The sequence below is a fragment of the Marmota monax genome, unplaced genomic scaffold, assembly GCF_021218885.2.
Source record: "Marmota monax isolate L192 unplaced genomic scaffold, Marmota_monax_Labrador192_F-V1.1 WCK01_AAM20220418_F8-fsc00036, whole genome shotgun sequence".
Lineage (NCBI taxonomy): Eukaryota > Metazoa > Chordata > Mammalia > Rodentia > Sciuridae > Marmota > Marmota monax.
The window spans coordinates 13,632,442-13,651,430 of record NW_026694491.1 but is presented as its reverse complement, the minus strand read 5'-3'; the positions used below and the strand labels follow the sequence as shown (position 1 = coordinate 13,651,430).

At 35.5% G+C, this 18,989-nt stretch overlaps 1 long non-coding RNA gene across 1 annotated transcript; it reads right to left on the bottom strand.

The window, feature by feature from the left end:
- Positions 1 to 703: 703 nt before the first annotated feature.
- LOC124075692 (uncharacterized) lies at positions 704 to 17,858 on the bottom strand. Its single transcript, XR_006846140.2, has 4 exons — positions 17,592 to 17,858; positions 7,184 to 7,255; positions 7,027 to 7,090; positions 704 to 949 (listed from the first exon to the last, which is right to left on the bottom strand). It is a non-coding gene; the product is annotated as an uncharacterized LOC124075692 (long non-coding RNA).
- Positions 17,859 to 18,989: the final 1,131 nt, after the last annotated feature.

Sequence of the window (18,989 nt, the reverse complement as noted above, 5' to 3'; positions counted from 1 at the left end):
ACATTATAGTTGTACATATTGATGGTATTTGTTGTTGCATTTATGTACATGTGCTAAGAGCCACAGCCAAGTAATATGATGCATGGCATTTTTGGTTGAAAGGTGATGCCAGCAAGCCATTGAGATGATATGATTATGTTAAGATTTGCATTCATATGGATATTGGACTCCTGCTGTCCACCTGGGCCTGCTATGACTCCTGGAGAGTTCCCATTGGTTGGGGAAGTGCGGTAGGAGGGAATTCCGGAGGAGGAACTTCCTCTTGGGATCCAGAACACTGTGTGCGTGGATCCTCAATCTTCCCGGGAGTTTACGGGGCATTGGCGGCAGTTTCAAAAAATAAAGTTTGTTCCTGCTTGAGTGGCTCGTGATTTTGTGCCCAGGCAGACTGCGGCATACATGCATACATTATGACTCTTAAAATTAAAGTTTTGATGTCATGCAGTGGATAACCAAGAATGTGTTTGCTTCTTTCTATACAAGGCAGAAAGTCAGGGGCATTACTGCTTCTATCCCCTGCCTGAATATAGTAGAGAGTATTTAAGGAACTGGGTAGTAATTTTATAACTATGATTCACATTTTTTAAAGATATTGTGGCTCATCAGTAGAGCACTCATCTAGCACATGTGAAGCCCTGGGTTCGTTCCTTAGCACCACATTAAAATAAATAAATAAAATGATTTTTAAAAAAGATATTATTCCTCTGGCCCAAAAATACTTTTAAAAAATGTTTATTTCAAACAGGCATGCTGCCCAGATATAAGCTGCTGGGCTTGCAAATTGCATTTTCCTTGTTTATTCAGATAGTCAGCAGGAGGTTGGATTTGATGTTCCTTAGAAACAGTTGTTCATTTCACTCTTCACCTCTTCAGAGAGAGAAATCAATTTTTATAGGCATATACAAATGCCATGAAGTCACTCATACACTTCATTTTCAGAAACAGCAAACTGTAAATAGAATACATAATTGTTATATTTCCTGTGTTGATTTTTTAAAATGTCACAAGAGTTATCCTTGTAAAAGGTGAATTCAGTTAGGGCAGTCCCTGAAATCTCCATACTCAGGAAATTCATTCATTCATTAAAAATATGTTTACATTTTTTGTACATGTTCATGAGGAACATTAAAGCCAAGAGATAAAATGATTAACTTTAGGGAAGAATATTAAAGAGAGAGTAATTAGTTCCTATATGCTTAGAATATAAAATGATTTTTTAAATACTTAGATATATCTATCATAACATGATTTATGATAAACAGGGAAATATTATCTTCAAAGTACCTGAGATGGAGTTACAAATAATCCTTTAAAAATAGTAGCTAACAATAGGCCATAAATCAGTTTGAAAGCCTCTGGGATCATCTTAGGGCTCCCAGGCCTGATTTTCTCAGTGTTAATACATGCACTGCTAGATACTGAGAAGACAAGATTGGGTATTAAAATATGAAAGAAATTGGAGGCTTGTCATTAGAATAAAGAAATAGACTTATTTCCCCAACCTCTTCTATTTCAAGGATAAATGACTTGGGAAACTTGGATATCCATCCCTAAAACTGTATCTCAGAAGGAAGTAGTTCTCAATAGTTTGATTTCCTAAATTAAGGGACCCATATTTTGGACCAAGTCTGTCCTGTAAGTCTCACCAATGGTTAGCTTTAAATGGAATGATGAAATTTAAAGGTAAGAGCATGTCTCTGCAACATGCTCTAAGGGAATATTGGGGAATGGCTTTGGAGTATATATTTTTGGGGGAGTATATATAATATTGTTTTAAGGGAATTATGAGAATAAAGATTATGCTTATGAGTTTATGTTAAATTGTAAATATATTAAAGCATGATTTGACTATGATTATTGCTAATGCCATAATTATGTTAACAATAATATTGCATATGCATCATAAAAATGAGAGGCAGTGGAATATGAGTCACAAATAGGGGTCATGAAAGCCTCCCCTCCTTTTGTGACCAGAGCGCCATTTCCTCTCATCTTTTCAAGAACTTTATTCCTTTGTTATGCCCTCTTTCTCCTGAATCTTTAATCTATCTCTCTGTAATCTATTATTCCTATCAACAGTCAGCTGATTTCTCATCTCCTATTTGAAAAAGCTTCTCTGGACCCCAGATCTCCCTTTAGTACTGTACAATTTTTCCGTTCCCTAGAATTTCTAAGTTTCTTGTTGGAAACAAAGGATGCAAATATAGCAACTATTTCCTCACCTCCCATTCGCTCTTCCATCCTCTAATGCATGCTCCAATCTTCAAATGTCAAAGGCAATGGCCACTACCTTTTCAAGGTTGATCATATCACTCTCTCCTTAAAAGACTTTCTTTTCCCTGTTTTCATGATATACCCACCGCCACCTCCTCTTCCAACTCAAACTAACATTCTTTATTTTCTCTTCGGTTACATTTTTGTAAATTCCTTTACTAGTTCCTTTTGTCATTACCTCTCTGCTCCAGGCCCAGGGCCAAGTGGACCATACGTAATTTTGCTATCATAATTGCTCTCTTAATAACTAGAGTACTAAAATACCCAAAATGTTAAAAACATGAATCTACTTCTCAACATAGGCAAGGCTATAGTTTGTATCTCTCGCTAGAGCCAGATAAATATAGTTAAAAGCATATTTTCTCAAATTCAGGCATTATTTATTCAGTTTTTCATTCAATGTATATTATTCAGTACCTACAATGTGTCACATATTGTTACAGATGCTAAAGACAAAACAGTAATCAAGATATAAGCGGTCCCTGACCTCATGAAACATGAGACAGTCAAGGCTGAGAGATAAATTGGGGGATGATACAAGGATTAAGAGCATTATCATAATTGATTAAACACTGGATTTTCATCAGTTCATGTTAGAGACACTAAACTCCACAGAATGTTTTCTTTTCACCTAGGAATATAAGCAAAGACCAGACCTCTGTGCCCTTGCTATATATCTCTTTACCTCAAGGAATTCTTATAATCAAAATCTGTGGGTAAACTCCTGTTAATTTTAATATCTACCCTTTAAGACACACTTGAGAAGAATAGGACCTAGGGATTGAAAATAAACACTATTAATTGAATAATTCATAAAAAAATAATATGGAGGCTAAACATTCAGTTCAATAATTTAGAACTGTACCACAATCCATTTCCTGCTAAAAATAGAGGGAAACCATTCTGGTAGTGAGACAGGTACTTGTGACACATATACAAATGGCATGATTTTCTCCACATTGAAGAATACCACTACTTTGAGTAAAGTAAAATATCAATATAAAATTTAAAAAGCATTTCTTAGTGCGAATCTGGCTAGGTCTCTTAGTGTGAATCTGGCTATATCTCTTTTCATTGATAAAATGTGTTCATTCCACCTGACTCATCAGATTGTTAGAAATTATTAGGGTAAAGATTATTCTTATGAATTTATATTAAATTGAAAATATATTAAAACATGATTTGACTATGATCATTGCTATTGCCATAGTAATGTTAACAATAATATTGCAGGCCTTCTAGAACAAATGTTTTTATGTATTCAAAATGCCCTTAATTTTTACCTTCTTATTGTTTTTATGCATACTTGAGGACCCTTAAATCCTAAGATAACATATATGCTGAAATTTCATATCTGTCTAGATAGCTGTTTTAGTCAGATTGTTCATCACTGGACCAAAAGACCTGATAACAATTAGAAGAGTAAAAGTTTATTTGGGGCTCATGGTTTCAGAGGTCTCAAGCCACTGATGACTGACTCCATTGCTCTAAGCCCAACGTCAGATAGCACATCATGGAGGAAAGGTATGGTGGAGGCAAGCAGCTCAGGACATAGCAAACAGGAAGCAGAGAGAGCTCCAGTTACCAGGAGCAAATATATACTCCAAAGGCATGCCCCAAGTGATTTACCTTCCCCATCCACACCCTACCTGGCTCAGGTTACTGCTGAAATAATTGATATCAGTGGATTAACCAACTGATCAGGCCTCACCTATCATAATCTATCATTTCACCTCTGAAAATTCTTGCATTTTCTCACACATGATCTTTTGGGGGATACTTCACATCTAAACTTTAGAAGTAGCTAATATGAATATGAAAGCATTGTGGAAAATGAAAGTTTATTCAATATACCTATATGAGTTTTTGACTAGAAACTGTCAAGATAGTTGAATTAGATAGCCCTAGTCTAGATGATGCTAGACTTTCTTAAAGATGTCTTTGTGAATTTGACAAATAGCAATTACTAAACATAGCCAAAAGTGGTAAGTATTCCAATTTCAACTTGTCAAAAAATAACTGCAGACTAAGAGGAAATGCATGATAGGAAACATCTGTTCCCTTCTCAGTCCTGCTGAGAGATGATGAGGATACACCTTTTGACATAAAATAATAAATAAATAAAGTGAAATTCTAAAAGTCAGATTATTTTTATATTACCTTATTGAACAAGGTGTAAATGCATAATTTAAAATATTATGATATGCTCTTATTGACTTAAACACACTAAAAAGACGTTGATTTATTCAATCTCCATATTTTGGTAAGGGAAATATTAATAAGAGAGCTAAAATTCGAACTTTAAAGGTAAGAAAAAACTTTAAAGGTGGTGGTTTGGCTCTTTCACTACTGCTTTTATAATTTGTGTGATTGGCATAATATTAATATTCTGCTTCCATCAAGATGTATCTTTTGAGTTCCCAAACACATAGCTCTTACAAGTAAATTTACTTTTGAGATTATTGTCTCTACTATAAATTTTAATAGCCTAATTTGGCACCCAAACCTAGGTTTTAGATATTCTATGTTTACTTATCATGTAAGAATTCCACAAATTATTTCCTCAAGGATTAGTTAAGTAGGGAGAAGGGAAACAAGAAAGAAGAAGGAAAAGAGGGAGGAAGGAATTAAAAGGAAAGAAAGAAGGGAGGGAGAAAGTTAAGGAATTGGATGAGGGAATTAATTGATATAAAAATATTCTTGCTGTAAATATGTTGGTACACATTGTTAAGTAAAATAACAAAGCAAACTAAATACCAAACAAACAACAACAACAAAACTAAGTAGCCATAATGCAATGGATCAACTGTAGCTATTATTAATTACTAGGGCAATTCATTGATTTTTTTAAGTAGCATTTACATATCATGTCTCTCAGTTCTCTTACCAACCTCAACATAAGTATCATACAAACAAAGGAAATAGAAAGGAAAGAAGTTTTGAGTGGACAGTATTCCACTCAACTTAGAGGCGAAATCTATGCTATATCACATGTTCAAATAATGAAGTGGTAGGCAATTGTGTAAATTGCCTAAATAATTCATGGTAACCCATCTTTTGGCAAATATAATGGTATAGACAGGGCAGATGGTCAAAATATTATCACTCTGAAGGTACATATATAGACCAATCAGAAGATGACTGCTATAATGTTGGGGTGCAGCCACGGGGCTCCTCATGCGCCAGGTATTAGCACTTTGGTTGCTGGATTGAGAAAAATCTTGGGATTCCAAGGAAGTAAGATTTTTTCCCAGGTAGCTGAAAAAGTGGAAGATAAACTAGGAGGGTCTGGGAGAGTAGCTATTAATTAGCAGTCTATACCAGTGCCTACTGGCTGAGCATCTGGTATTGTTACCAGCCTAGTACAGTATGAATCTTCTTCTCAGCCCTCTGATATCACTACTGTCATGTGTCTTCATTTTTATAGATCAAATATATCAGCCTGCCCCAATGAAATACTAAAATAGGCTATAAACTCATCTGCGCTTATGTGTGTGCCAGAGGGGTTGATTAGTAGGGTTTGTTTTTTGTTCCTGCTCTATTTCTACTCACCTCTCTCACAACCCTCTAGAGCCTATATATTTGAGTGGAGTGAATAGAGTTGATCCTATCCAGAGACTCATAGGAGGAGGGGAGCAATAGCATAGAACTAATAAGAAATTTTGAGTCCACTGTTAACATCCCTCTTATGTACTTAGCTCACAAGTAGAGATCTGCGTACCCTTTACTTCAAATCTCAACCTCTTTTTCTACCTTCTGGGGACATCTACCTTTGCTTCTCCACAGGTGGACTTGAAATACAGGATAATTGCTTCCTGGGGTATTTGGAGTTAACTAGGATGTGCGGCACTGGCCTTTAAGGCACTTGATATTAATAGATATGGGGGAAGGAGATTCCTCAAGCTTGTAGAAAGTAAAAACAAAATGAAAAAGTATCTGTTGTCTTTATAACTCTCCCAAGTATTTAATAACTTCTCTAAGTCACTAACTCTTAGACCTCAAGCTTGACTGCATTTTATTTACATGATTCATCTCATAGAGTGTTGTTCCACACAGATGGCATTCAGGAAACATTTATTGAATTAATCAAATAAATAATTGAATTTTCTGTTATGGAAAAACAATCTTACCTCAAATGTCCTATCTAGTTTATTTTTGGCAATTGTGTTTCTTTTCTTTTGAGCTTTTAAAAAAACAATTATTACGAAGAGCATGAGAAGAAGATTAACATTAAACAGGGATGAGAGGTGGGAGGGAAAGGGAGAGAGAAGGGAAATTGCATGGAAATGGAAGGAGACCCTCAGGGTTATACAAAATTACATACAAGAGGAAGTGAGGGGAAAGGGAAAAATAATACAAGGGGGAGAAATGAATGACAATAGAGGGGGTAGAGAGAGAAGAGGGGAGGGGAGGGGAAGAGAGGGGGGATAGTAGAGGATAGGAAAGGCAGCAGAATACAACAGACACTAGTATGGCAATATGTAAATCAATGGATGTGTAACTGATGTGATTCTGCAATCTGTATACGGGGTAAAAATGGGAGTTCATAACCCACTTGAATCAAAGTGTGAAATATGATATATCAAGAACTATGTAATGTTTTGAACAGCCAACAATAAAAATTAAAAAAAATTATTAAAATGTTTCTTCCAGAGTTTTGTGTGATAAAAGGGATTTAATAATTCTAAAACATTAACTCTAATAATGTTTTTTTCCTAATAAAAAAAGCATTTTTAAAAAATTCTTGCTTACCTGGCCTCTGAACTAAATTGAAAGGAGTCAGTGTCTTTCAGTTAAAAACACTTGCAAACAAAATCTGTAGATAAATAAAACATTAATTACTAAAAGATCCTTTCTGGTGTAAGAAGATCATGGCTAAATGAATAATAAATTACAAGTTTAGGATTACCTGTTTCATCTTTTCTTTCCCTCTTGACTCTTCTTGTAATTCATCAAAATGGGAATTAGGCAGCAAGGAAAACTGAAATTTAAAAGGCCAGTAATTATTTTGTTTTACTCAAATATTAAAATTCCCATCATTAACTCTTAACATATATACTTAACATGTATGCTTTAATTCATGTATTCATTATCATTCAGTTGATTTTGGGGGGACTTTATTCTACAAAAAAAGCCTTTTTAATATCTTTCCCTTTCTAGTTACAATAGCTCAAGTTGGTTTATAGTCCTTTTAATCAGTCTCAAAAAATAAAATCACCTATGCTGATTTTCTAGTAGAGTCAAGGATTTTGAGTTTCCTTTCATGAAGACTGAAGGACAAAGCCTGAGGGAATTGCTGTGAGTAGGGCGGTAACAGGATGAGCCTAGTGACAGCAGGCTGAGGCTAGCAAAGGCAAACCAAGAATCCAAAGACCATATTTCAATCTGAAATGCACCAACAGTTGATGATGAGCCTTGACTATGTTAAGACAGTGCTGTCTCATAGAAATAGAATTTAACCCAACTAAAAAAAGTTAACTGTTTCAGCAGTCACATTTAAAATAGCAAAAAGATGCATCAAAATATTTACCTATGTCCAAAAATTTGCACAGGTAATCAATATAAAATTACTAAGGAGATAGTTTACATTATTTTTCTTCATACTAAGACTTTGATATTTGATATCATTCACAGCTCAGAACTGAATTTTTATCAGAAATATATGTTCAACATCATAAAAGTTACGATTACAAAAGTACATTTACCTATGTAAGTTGCTCCAAACATTTTCCAATAACTGAATTGGTAGTTTTTTGTTTTTGTTTTTTGGTTTTGATACCAGAGATTGAACCCAGGAGCACTTTTGGACTGAGCTAAATCTCTAGCCCTTTTCTGTTTTCTATTTTGAGACAGGTCTCACTAAGTTGCTTTGGGCTTTGCTAAATTGCTGAGGTTGTCTTTAAACTTGGGATCCAACTGCCTTAGCCTCCAGAGCTGCTAGGATTATAGGCATGTATTGTTATGCCATATTTGTGGGACCCCAGAGATCTCCAGGAGCCCAATCCGATGCAAGTACACAAGAGTCTCTATTGCAAGCTTGAGCCTAGACTCACAACCGTTCCAGACGCAGCGGTCCCAGGGAGTGAGTCCTGGTCCTTTTTTCAGTGAGATTTTATAGGTTTTGGGGGGATACGCTATGCGTCACAACATCGCACAGCAAATCATTCCGAACCCCAGGAAAATCAAACAAAAACTCTTAACATTGATTAGCACATTCAATGGCGGGAACAAGATGGGTAGGGGTGATTGGTTAGTACAAGAGGGGGATTCTTTTGAACTGACTGGTTTAGGCCATAAAGGGTGTACGTGCTCAGCTACATGGTTTCCCAACATGTTATCAACCACCATAAACTACTTGGGGGTCATCTGGCATCCCAGGTATTCTCCCTGTCTCATGCTGATTGGAGGTTGCTAAGGGTGTTGCTATGGGTCCTCACCTAGCCTAACTGAGTCAGGGACACCTGATGCCACAGACCTCTCCTGTTATTTACAGACAAACAACTCAGCAGGGTGGGTATGTGCTTAGGAGTGCTCTGTGGGTTTTTCCAAGGACAAGGATCATGCTCCTTCCTTAGGACAGGCCTTGAGGTAGAAGCTGCTGTTATTTATTTATTTTTAAAAATGGAGTCACATTAATTTCTCAGTATAACCCTGGCTGAATTGTTAGTTTATTTTTTTTTAATTGACACATAAAAATTACCCGTATTTATGAAGTACCATTTAATGGTTTTATATGAGTATACAATTGTGTAGTGTTCAAATCAGGTAAGCATATCTAAGACCTCATTTATCATTTCCTTGTTGCAAAAACACTTGAAATTTTTTCTTTTAGCTTTTTGAAATGAAAACTATACTACCATTATCTATCATCACCCTATTGTGCAATAGCACAGCAGAACTTTTTTCTCCTGTCACTCAGTACATGTTGGCCAAACTTTCCCCATCTTTTCCTTCCCCTTAAGAGCCCCAGTCTCAAAGGTTTTAAAATTTAAACCTGCAGCCTGGGGAGTTAGTTTAATGGTAGAGTACTTGCCTAGCCTATGCAAGGCCCTGGGTTTGATCCCCATTACTGAAAAGTATATAGATTTGAATTAACTAAAGCTAAAATTGTTGAGGGCCACAGCCGAGTCAGGATGACATATGGCATTTTTGCCAGAAGTAGTGGTTGAGAGGTGACGCTAGTGAGCCATTAAGATGATGACTTTTGAGTTCTGGCAGAGTTCCCGTTGAGTTCCGCTTGAGCTCTCACGGGGATTCCCAGAGAGTTCCCATTGGTTGGGGAAGTGCCAGAGGAGGGATTTTTCCGGTTGCTGGTTCCTGGAGGAGCCGCGTGGCATTTGGGAGAATTCCCGCAGAGCATGTGTGGAGTGTGCTGGTGGAGTTCAGAAATAAAGTTTGTTCCTGCTTCAGTGGCTCATGATTTGTGCCCAGCCAGACTGCGGCATAAAATTCCAGCTTTAAGTAATAATTAGTACATTTCAAGTGAAGAGCCACATGTGGATGTTGTTCCCACACTGGATAGTATAGTTCTAAACTGAGTTTACACTGGCTAAGAGAGTCTTTGAAAGGTAAGCATTTTGAAATGCCAGCCAGATAGAGAGGCAGGGTGTGTAAAATTGACAAGCTAGATATTCAGCTTCTGAGTAATCCATCAGTGACTGCTAAAATCCACTTGCTCAATACTCAGCCTTTTCCAGCTGTATTAATACTCAGGTCCAGTGTGGAGTTATGACTTGAAATTTTCAAATCTTTAAAAAACAATGTTAGTGCAAGAGTGCAGAGAAGTCTTTGACAGCTCCTTGATGTTATCTAGTCCAATTAATTTTATAGTAATGAAATATATACAGAAAGAACAATTCAGTTTTCAAAAATCTCATTCAGTTAAGGAAAAGGCTGGTCTCAAATCTAGACCCAGTATAACAGTTCTTTTTCCCCATCAAATCAAATAAAATTCTAATATAATATAATATCAAATGGATAACAAATACACTTTGCAAATACAATTTTAATCCTTTTCTTTAAACATAAGCTAGATTTTTAAGCTATAGAATTACTGTATTACATCAGCACTTGATGTTATACAGTAATGTAATATCAAAGTGTTATTTTGTTATCTAATATCAACCCTACTGGGTAAGAGATTAAAAATAAAATTGATGTTTAAATGGAAAAAAATGAGCACAAATTACTTTAGAAGCAATGAGATGAAGGCAGTTGGAGTTAAAGCTTTAGTTTTGAACATTAAAAAATCACATATAACAACAGTTACGTTAGCAAATTCACATGAAAAATTTTTATCTGATCCCAGGCACAGTGACTCATGCCTATAATTCAAGTGGCTTAGGAGGCTGAGGCAAGAGGATTGCAAGTTTGAGGCCAGCCTCAGCAACTTAGTGAGGCCCTAAGCAACTTACTGAAACCCTGTCTTAAAAAATAAATAAATACAAAGCGCTGGGAATGTAGCTCAGTACTTCTGGGTTCAATGCCCAGTACCAAAAACAAAACAACAACAACCAAGTAAACAAAATAAAACAAATTATTTTTTCTTTTTCTGAGACATGTATGATTCACTGTCATTTCCTGGATCAAACTAAGTGAAAAGGGTAAATCTAAGTTTGTTTGTTTTACTTTGCAAGTGGACTTTAGTCCTAGAGAGGTTAATGAATATATGAGGCACTTGTAATTATTTACCAACCTTTACATATTATATAGAGAAGAATCAAATATTGCAGTAATTATTTTTGTCTTTAGAAAAGCATCACAGAGGAGACTTCAATCTTTGCCAAACTGAACAAGTTGACACACTTCACTAATTGCTTCTCATAGAATATATCATCTCCATTATCTCCACAAATGAATAAAGGTTATTTAAGTTCAGGATTCCATTGCAAATTAATTATGCAACTATCAGATATAGTGAGTACTTATGGTTGCATAGACTCAGCTATTAGAGTTAAATTCATAGCTACTAGTTTTAAGGAGTTCACACATTATTTGACTCTTACCTGAAAGTTTTATATAAGAACCAGCAAAGCCTTTTCATTCAGAGCTCCCTACAGTAGGGGTCAGTCACTGTTACTTGCATTTTGGCAGAGACTCAAAGGTAGATGGAACAGTGGGAGAGATTTATGGAAGAAAAAGAGAACGTTTCAGGTATGTTCTTGAGTGAAGGCTGTTGGCATGAGGAAGCTGTAGGTGTGCTAACTGGACATGAGGCATCCTTTGTGACTGATTAGGGATGCATATTCAGATTTCACTGTTTGGTCTTAAATTGGAAGTGGATCAAACATTAAGGAAGCTGTCACTTATTGATCAAGTCCTGGCTATTTTGGGGCAGTTGTTACAGTCTTGATTGTTAGCTAGATTGTTACTAGAGATAGTGATTGTAGATTTTCCACAAGTCTCACTTATACATAGCTGACTGACTTCTTGGGCTGATTACTGTAGATAATGGGTTGTTTTACTGCCTGTTATTTCAGATTGTGGGTCAGAATTCAATTTTTTTCTCTTTTTTGGCACTGAGGATTAAACTCAGGGGCATTTAACCACTGAGCCACATCCCCAAATCTATTTTGTATATTATTTAGGGACAGGGTCTCACTGAGTTGCTTAGTGCCTCATCATTGCTGAGACTGGCTTTGAACTTATGATCCTCTTGCTTTAGCCTCCTGAGTGGCTGGGATTACAGGTGTGTGCCACCGTGCCCAGCCAGAATTCAATTTTATGTGTAGTTTGGCCATTATCCATTTGTATATTCAGTTTTCAGTATCCATGAGTAATAATAATATTTTAAATCATCAATCAACTGGGAAATTAATTTCTTAAATTAATGACATTTTTTTCTTCTTAAATTAATTAAATTTGAATTTCTATTGCTTTTGTTTTATAAACTATAGTCTGTGATTATTTGAATTATTCAACCCTTGCTGTTTTCTTAGAAGAAAAAAAAGAACAAAATACCTGTTTAAATATAATTTTCTAAAATCATCAACCATAATCAGATGCCTTTTGAGATTCATATTGTCATTTAAGTCCAGGAAAGGAACTTGAAAGTAGGATAAATTGCTTGATTAGGTATGCAATCAAAATGCATGGCTAAAAACCTGACTGGAAATTATGTTTCTAAAATTTAGTTCCTTATTTGTTTTTGTCATAAATTAGAAAATACTATGATAAATTTGATTTGCTTTATTTCAGTCTCAATGATTTCAGTGGTATTATTCTGAAGGGTTTGAAAATTTGCATGAAATGTTTGAAACTTAAATGAAATTTTGTCTTCCATTTTTGTTACCTGAACAAAGTTAGACTAAAAGGGATTATTATTCCAAAATTAAGTCAGCTCAATATAAATTCTGTATCTTTTTGGAATAATTCAGTTGAGGATTTTAGACTTCTAAGATTAAATATTTTTTATTTATTTTAATTGAAAATTTGAAGCTAATGGATACTATTTCATAGTATGACTGTATAAAATGGAATATGGATAGAACAGTGATTATCCAAGCCTCTTGGAATGCTTGGAATGAATTGATTCTGATCCTTCATTCTTTTTTACTTATGAAGAAAGCCAACAGTTTTCCATTGTTAAACATTGTTTTAATTTGTACAATAGTTACTATTCTGTTTTCATAGACCATCATAACAAAGAACCAGGAACAAATGGCTTTGATCAACAGAAATTTCTTATTTCATAATTCTGGAAGCTGGATGTCTCACAATGTCCTCAGGCTTCCTCTGAAGGCTTCAAAGGAAGAATATTTCTTTGCCTCTCCCAGCCTTTGGTGGTTGCCAATAATCCTTGGCATTCCTTGGTTTATAGCACCTTAATTCCAGTCTTTGTCTCTGATTTTACATGACATTCTTTCCTGCATCTCTGTGTGTCTTTGTTTCCAGATTTCCCTCTTCTTCTAAGGACAAAGGTCACAAGACTAGAGGTCACCCTTCTCTAATATGAGTTCATGTTATATTGATCACATCTGTAAAAGCCTGTTGCCAAATAACAACATGTTCACATATTCACAGGTACAGGAGTCAGTATATAGACAAACCTCTTCCAATGATACAATCCACAATATTTCCTTCATTTGCATCTTCTAAAATTAGGTATCCTAGACAGATAATTTTCCTTTTAGCTAAATGCTTTCATCTGGATCAACTTTTTGGCAGAATTATAAAACCTTAGGGCTGGAAGAGCCTTAAAAGATATATAGATGCTGTCGTGACCCACAAAGTCTCGTGTGGTAAGAGCTGGATTGTCAGGTCTGTCATTATTAGGAGGTGGTGGAAGATCTAGCAGGTGGGCCTAGTAGAAGAAAGTCCCATAATTGTGGGGGGAGGTGCCTTTGAAGGGTATATTGGAATTTCCATAAACTTCCTCTATCTTTGCTTCCTGGTTGCCATAAGGTAACCAGTTTTCCTTCATGACACACTCTGCCCTAATGTTATGCCTCGAAACAATCCCAAAAGTAATATGGCCAAGAGAAAATTGACTGAAACCATGACCCAAAATAAACATTTCCTCATTTAATTTGATTTTTTTCTGGTATTTGATCATAACAATGAAAAACTAATACAGATACTATATTATTTATTATTATGCTGTTCTAATTATTATTACCTATGTTATTTATTTAATATTCAAAAAGAACCTGTTAACACCATTATTACTTCCATGTTATAGACAAGGCAGCTTGTGGTTCTAAACTAAAGAAAATAAGCTTGACTATAATTCCAGTAGCTAGGGAGGCTGAGGCAGGAGGATCTGCAGTTTAAAGCTAGCCTCAGCAATGGTAAGGCGCTAAGCAATTCAGTGAGATGCTGTCTCTAAGTAAAATACAAAATAGGGCTGGGAATGTGGCTCAGTGGTTGAGTGCCCCTGAGTTCAATCATTGGAACAGATACAAATGAAAGAAGGGAGGAGGGAGGGATGGGGGGGAGAGAGAGAGAGAGAAAGAAAAAAGAAGGAAAGAAGGAGGGAAGGAAGGCGGAAGGGAGGGAAAGAAAAGGAAAGAAGTCAGCTTGATCCTTTATAATTATTATTATTTTTAAAAAATAATGTTAATTATCATTGAGAATCAACTTTGCTACATGTGGCATCAATTGTAATGAACTAAAATGAAGTCCTGAAGTGAGTTTGGCCTCCTAGTTAACAGCAAGTAGGTATGAAAATAGTCGTAAGTATTGTCCTGTATACTTGATTAAATCTCACTTCTCATCCTTTTAAGCATTCTGACAGCATATGTCACAAGAGGCTAATTCAATATAAAAGCAACAATATTATAAGGAGAGAAACAGAAATCAAATAGCCTGTTACTTGGGGTCAAGTGAGAAATTCCTCCCGTAAGTGTGTTAAGACATGACCTTCAGAAATCTTGTGAATCCGGGACATAGTTCTTTTGAGTTTAGACTATTAGTTGTGCTACAATAGTTTATCCATTCATGCAAGGACAGGAGTGCCTATAGTGATATTCATATACAGTCTACATTTCTTGAATGCTATTCATTCCACCAAAGAAACTCACTATTAATTGTTAATTAATTATTTCTCTGGTGTTGGAAAAGATAAAACAAAAGCAACACATATAGACAAGTACATTTGAAGAACATGTAAGAAACTTGCTCAATGTATTTAAAAAAAAAAAAACAGAAGCCAGACTTTGAAACACCACACTGTGGTGTTATTGCAAAAACCAAAATATAGTGGCCATGGTGAAATAACTTTTGGAATAACTTTATTTTTAATTCCCCCAAACTAGGCATAAATATATCCATAAACCATAGAATGGACTACAGCTCAGCAATAAAAAGGAAAAGAACTATGGATGTATCCAAAATATGGATGAATATCAAGATCATTCTGTTGGTTGAAAAAGCCAGGCCACGAAAAGGAAACACTCGGTTATTCCATTCATATAAAATTCTAGAAATTGAAAAAGCAGATTGAGAAATTCCTATAGAGACAAAAGGGACTATGTCAAGGGGGTAAGGGAATACAAAATGACATAAGGGCACTTTGAGGGTGATGAACATATTTGCTATTCTAATTGTGATGCTGCTTTTAAATGTATACATATGGACAGACATCCAAGACAGATAAGTGGTATCCTTTAATATGTGTACTTTATTATACAGAAATTGAACTTCAATAAATTGTAAAAAAAATAGCCATTAAACATTCAGTCTCTAAATTTACTATAACATCAGCCCAGTGAGAGCAGAGAAAGCAGATGGACCACCCCTGCAGCTTCATTTCAGATAGAACTTGGGATTCCTCTGGATTCCTTCCTTTTGCCTAAGCCATTTGGGGCAAGTCTTCTGCTGCTTGTCTCAGAGAGAACCCTAGCTATAGCAGATGTGTTGTCTACCAGAAAGCTCAAGTAATGATAAATAAAATTAGCTACACCAAACCTGGGCATAAAACAAGTTTAAAATGTAATTATTTCAGTGATTATAGTGGCATGGTGTAGCTTAATGCTGGTTTCAGGAAATCTGACAATTTCAATGAGTTCAGAAAATGGCAGAGAAAGCACACAAACACATAGAAGTGCCTTTTCAAAATCTGTGATGGCTCTCCTCAGACTCTTAAAGGGTCTGAGGAAAGAGAAAGAGCCACTGGAATTCTTTATTCCTACATAGAGGGCACACAAGGGGAGGTTCCATGGAACATTCTATCCTCAAAAGGGCAAAGGGGTAGGATTACAAAGGAACAAGTGAGTGTAACTCAACCCCACTGATAATGCCCACTCCTGGAGCTATGCCTCATTATCTAAGGGGAGGTAAAGCCCAAGTTATTGTGGGGCGCAATAATTGTTCAGTATCTCTTGCTCAGGACTAAAGGGCATGCATTTCCAGAGCAGCTCTTATCATTTAAGATGATAAGAGTAGCTTATCATTTTCTGATTGAAAACATTTGACCAAAATCAGTAGTTCTTTTAGGGACCTTAGTTATTCTTTGAGACTTATTTATTTCCTAGCAGTTTCTAACCAATATTTGCTAGTTGGGATGAGTCTTTGTGATCTGAATCTTTCTCTGAGAACAAGAAGGTTTGTGTCTAGGCAAGTTGGCATTCTGATAGACCAGATGTGTGTGTGTGTGTGTGTGCATGTGCTATATTTAATATATGTCAGTAAGTGTATTTATGTAATAGGCCAGGTACACATTAATGTAGGGTGCTGGAATGGCAACGGTTTGTAGTTTTGTCTTGATGTAGGACACACATAATATCCCCAAGGTCTAAGTGTCACTTTTTCCATGGAGCCTGTGTTAGTTCCTTTTTTTCCTCCCCACCCAAGATAATTTAATTGCTTTAAATAGTGATAGGTGTTTTTCTGTGTATTTCCTCAGACTCCCCTGTTCTATAAAGCCTTGTTTAATAATGTAAGGATAAATTTAAACATGTATTGGGAGAATTCATAAATTTTCTATGGCTGCCATAATAAAATACTACAGGTGATGTGGCTTAAATAGTAGAAATGTATTTTCTCACAATTCTCAAGACAAGTCCAAGATAAAGGGATTAATTTTTTTCCCTCCCTCATTGGCTTGCCTCTGGCCACCTTCTCCCTGTGTCCTCCCCCAGTCTGTGTTGTTTGTGTGCTAATCTCCTTTATTTTTCTTAAATTGGTTCTTTTTAGTTATACATGATGGTGGAATTCATTTTGATATAATTATATAAAAATTATATAATTTTTATATAAAAATGTAAATTTTTATATAGTGGAATACATCTTATTCTATTTAGGATCCCAGTTTTGTGGATGTACACAATGGTGAGATTCACTGTGGTACGTTTATATACATACATTGGAAAGTTACGTTAGATTCATTCCACTGTCTTTCCTGTTCCTATCCTATCTCCCTTGCTTTCATTCCCCTTTATCTAATCCATTGAGCTTCTTTTCTTAGAAGAACACAAATCATTTCGTATTGTTCCACTCTAAGGACTCCATTCGAATTACATTCCTCTTAAAAGTCCTTCTTCCAAATGCAGGCAAATTCTGAGGTACTGAGATTTAAGATGAACTCTCAGAGATATGCAATTCAGCCCAAAGCAGAGCTAATAATTAATGTTTTGTCTCCTTCCTTATTCTTCTTTGTCAAAATGAGAGTTCTGACAAAATGATCCTCAAACATCAGCCTGCATTCCATGAAGTAAATATTTTTAATCTTATAATGCCAAGCATGTTTACTTTGGAACCAGATAACTTATTATCAATAATCATAAGTCAAGTCAAAAGTCTCAAATCCATGTATATTATAATCATATCCCTTTATACATATCAAAGTTATTTGACTGGACTGGATTATAAATGCTTACCTTCATATTTTCCCAGCATAACAAGTTATCAGCTTGATCAAATAAAATATCCCCATGGGGAATTTCTTCTTCTACTTTGCCTCTTCACTCAAATATTTAGTATGTGCAGATTCCCCTCCATCCTGTGCTTTTTTGCCTTTGCTTCATGTGTAACCAGGACTTTATTTCATCTGATATTTCATTTAGCTTTATGACTCTTTTCTTTGCAATATGAAATATGAAACTCCTTTGAACTTCCCTTTTAGCATTTTCTTTGCTGACAATCTTCCTGCTGCCCTGTAATTTCCACTCTTCTCCTCAAGGGAAAAAATGTCCTTGGCTCCTGCTTGCATGTGAGAAAAATCAGTGGAAAATCCCTCATTAGCCACTGCCATTTTTACCTAATGAGGAAATTTAGTAACTACTGGAGCACAATGACAAAAACATGAAATGCTGTTTCTCCTTGAAAAGGTGCAATAAGGTAAACTCTGATTCATTTCAAGTTACACTCATGGCAGCCTATTATTTGCCTGATTGACATATGTCAAGTTGAACTGAAGCCAGAATTCTCAGAGGCAATCACAGAACAATCTCAGTATGTACTAAAGACTAAGCATCTTTTCTAAAATACTTTGATGCTTTTGAAAGAAAACACAAATAATAGGTAAAGTATTAGAGAAGATAACTCCCATAAATTAGTTTTTTCTGGGATCAAGATTGCAAAACCCAGGTGTTATTCGTGTTTTGCTCTGCCACCCACTGCCTAGTCAAATTTAATGGTTCAGTTTCTTCAAATGAGGTACTGACACTCTGTAAGGCATATGTTATACTTATCCAAAGATTATAATGACCTCAAACATATAAAATTCATTATAAACTTATGTACATACACATATTAGTACAAATAAAAATTACATCATGAATTAGGAACTAACTAAATAGAATCTTGAGGAGAATTGCAGTTATTGTAGCCAGGAACCACTAGCACACCTTTCAACCCAAGGAAAAAACAAAACAAAACTGGTAACATAAATCAGGAGGTAGGGGCTAAATAATTTATTTTTATTTTTCACATTCCTCATATCTAATGTTAGTTTACCCTATCTATGTTTTTGTAGCACCTCGAAATTTCAAAAAATTGTGCAGAGCAGATTGTCAGCCTCAGCAATACAGTGAGACCCTCAGCAACTTAGTGAAATCTGTCTAAAAAATAAAATAAAATAAAAAGGGACTGGGGATATAGCTAAGTGGAAAAGTGCCTCTGATTTAAATCCTCAGTACCAAAATAAATAAATAAACAAATAATTCGCTGGACAGTCTTTTTTTTTTTTTAACCTACATAAAGATCTTTTAGCCTTATTCATTGATTTTTTTTCCTCCTTCAGTTTTCTTAGGTGGACAGAGGAGCATACCAGTAAC